The 3,304-nt window shown below is 41.9% G+C and overlaps 1 long non-coding RNA gene across 1 annotated transcript; it reads right to left on the bottom strand.

Moving 5' to 3' along the window:
* Nucleotides 1–1,788: 1,788 nt before the first annotated feature.
* On the bottom strand, nucleotides 1,789–3,025 carry LOC123057558 (uncharacterized). Its single transcript, XR_006426883.1, has 2 exons — nucleotides 2,401–3,025; nucleotides 1,789–2,260 (listed from the first exon to the last, which is right to left on the bottom strand). It is a non-coding gene; the product is annotated as an uncharacterized lncRNA (long non-coding RNA).
* Nucleotides 3,026–3,304: the final 279 nt, after the last annotated feature.

Genomic DNA, 3,304 nt, shown 5'->3' with positions numbered 1-3,304 from the left:
TAAAGATCTTCCTTGCAAAGATGTCAAAATGTATGAATTTTCCATGGCAATTATTGTTGTTTACCAATCAAAAACATGGCAAAAATGTGCAGTGGGGACACATATGAACTTGCCATCACCGAAAAAGTCCAAAAAGAAATGTCATGATAGATAACTTTTTTGAAAAAACAAGATACTACTAAAAAATGCCAATGGTTTCAAAGCAAAAATTGCCATCATCAATATAAACAAATTTTGCCAAGGTAAAAAAAGATCTTTTTTGTGAAATGGCACAAAACAGAAATAAAAAGTTCATGGCAGTTTGCATCGGTACCATGATGACAAGAAATATGGACTAAAATCTATATGCTTTTATTATATAAATTCGCCATCATGTGAAGCAAAAAACAAAAAATGCACCGTGTTAATATAGATAAATTCACCATGTTAATATAGGTCAAATAAAATAGTAAATCTTGCCATGGCAATAAAAGTTAAAAATTGCCATGGGAATTTAGATAAATTTGCCATGTTAACAAAGGTAAATTAGCCATGGCAAAATAAAAAGTAAACTTTCCATGGCAATAAAGGTTAAATATTGCCATGGGGATTTAGGTAAAATTGCCATGTTAATAAGGCAAATAAAAAAAGTAAAACTTGCCATGGCAATAAAAGTTAAATATTGCCATGTAGATTTAGGTAAATTTGCCGTGTTAATGAAGATATATTAGACATGGCAAAAAAATAGTAAAACTTGACATGGCAATAAAAGTTCAATATTGCCATGGGGATTTAGGTAAATTTTCCATGTTAATAAAAAGTCAAATAAATAGTAAAACTTTCCATGGCAATAAAAGTTAAATATTGTCATGGGTAGTTAGGTAAATTTACCGTGTCAATAAAAGGTAAATTTGACATGGCAAATAAATAATAAAACTTGCGATGGCAATAAATGTTAAAAAATTGTCATGAAGATTTAGGTAAATTTGCCATGTTGATAAAGGTGAAATAATTAGCATAACATGCCATCGCAATATTTTCCATTTTATGTTGTTTTTGAAAATTTCAAGAAGTATAGTGACAATTTTAAAAATCAAAAAATTTCCATGGCAAGAAAGCAATGAATTTGCCATGATTCGAGAACTAAATTTGCCATGCTTCGATAACTATATTTGCCATCTTCCAGGGAAGCAAATTTGCTATGATGAGCAAACTAAATTTGCCATGATGAATTAACTAAAATTTTGATGTTTACATGGCAGAAAGTGTACGATTAGTTGCCATGTTTGAAAACAGTAAAACCGCACAATGATCCAAAATCAAAAGTTGCCAGGGCAAGAAAGCAATGATTTTTTCATAATCCGAGAACTAAATGTGCCACGATTCCATAACTATATTTGCCATCTTCCAGGAAAATTTAAGAAAAAATGTACAGTGAGACGGTAAATTTAAGAAAAATTGTATAGTGAGGCATGGCAACTTTGGAGGCAAAAAATATACATCAGAGTTGTGGTAATTGTGTCTATTCTCGAGGAATATCGTGCTAAATACGATGGCAAATATATGTCTAATACAATGGTAACTATTTCAAGCAGAACCTCGGGTACACATGAAACTAAACTAACTTCAGTACATAGCAAACTTACTAATTTATCACAACTTGAGTCAGAAAATCAGCTAGCAAAAATATTGCAGAATTTGAGACATGCCAAAGTGAACTAGAAACTGATGGTAACGTCCAAGCTGCTTCAAAATTTGAGCAACCCACATATCAGTGCAAAACACAAGAAAAGTAGTGTAAGGTACACAGATTACTGTAACAATTTACACATACGAGTTTTGGTTCCATTTGCATCGCATCACATAATTTGCCATGAATTATTTGTGAAAAAAATGCATCAAAATCTGGTCAAGATTAGCATTACATCGCATAGTTTTTGCAGTGGGTGTACAGATAAAAATGGACATACAAATGTGATCGATTAGCATCACAACACGTAGTTTGTCATGAGCTGGAGCAAAAACTGCGTCAAAAATTGCAGGGAGTAAAGCACCCCGGGACGAACCTGAACGGCTGCTACTGCTTGGCGTGACCATGGTCTTGGCTGTTGTTGCCGCTACCATGGCCGTGGTGGTGAGGAGCTCCCAAGACCCCGAGCACCGCCGCTTTTCGCTCGGCCACCTCGAGGCCCGCCGTCGGCGAGCTGTCGTGGCCTCTCTCGCGGATGCAGGTAGGGAGGAGACCGTCGCCGCCGAACCCGTGGATGGCGAATCCCCCTCTCTGGCAAGTTATGAATGAATTCCATGAATTTCCCACACAATAATGCTTAATTGCCATATACATCATTTACTGTATGAAAAAACGATGGCAACTTTTATTACGATGTATGTACCATAAAGTATTTTGCCATGGCAACTTACATGACCAAGCATACAATTACAACATCAATTTTGCGAGCGGTCACGGGCGAGCCTGCCGAGTAGGGAGGCGACAGTGAGACAAAGGAAGATGCGCCGGGAGCCCGCCTGGCACCGGGCGACGCGGCGGAAGGCGGATGCGAGGTCGGCGAGGCCAGAATGGATCAGCCTCACCGCCGGCCAGCAGCAGCTTTGCTCAGGTCGGCGCATCCTCGCCCGCCGGGCCTCACGCTGGGGGCCGCTGCTTGGGCCGACGCGAAGCTCGCCTCCCCGGACATGGGCCAGCGAAGGCGCACGGGATATGTGCGGGTCAGCCTCACTGCCGGCCAGCAGCAGCTTTCCTCAGGTGGGTGCGGAGTCGCCCTCTGGTCCTCGCGGCAGGGCGCCGCCGCTTGGGCTGGCGATGGCGCACGGGATGCAGATCTGTTCGCGGTGGAGAGTTGGGGAGGCGCCGAAAATCCGGCGACGATGTAGAGGGCCGGCGGCCCTGGCTTGGGAGCTTGAGGGGAGCTCCGGCGAGCGGCGGTGCCTTAGCTATCGGGGCTGAGGAGGAGTGGTGCGGGTGAGGTAGGAAGAATGGATAAGGAAGAGAAAGAGAGTGCGGCGAGGAGGAAAAAGCGTTCGCAGCGACAAGTCCTCGTCCCGAACGATTTTGTTCGCTGACCTGTCCCCTCCCCATCTGTAAGATTCGCGCCCCTGATCCAATGGTGCATAGGGCGTCCGGGGAGCTATTGATTTTGTAATCTTTTTTCCTATAAATTTGTATGTAGTATTTGGATGTGATAAAGAACACATAAATTTTTTGTTGAATATTTTTTGGCATTTCAAAAAATATTTTCGCATGCAGGAGCGCGCGCTCCCAGGAGCACCAACGGATTTCCGCATACCCCATGTTCTAACTTAGGAT

Source organism: Triticum aestivum, chromosome 3A (genome assembly GCF_018294505.1).
Source record: "Triticum aestivum cultivar Chinese Spring chromosome 3A, IWGSC CS RefSeq v2.1, whole genome shotgun sequence".
Taxonomy (NCBI): domain Eukaryota; kingdom Viridiplantae; phylum Streptophyta; class Magnoliopsida; order Poales; family Poaceae; genus Triticum; species Triticum aestivum.
The sequence above is the reverse complement of the archived record's forward strand: the minus strand, read 5'-3'. Positions and strand labels throughout refer to the sequence as shown.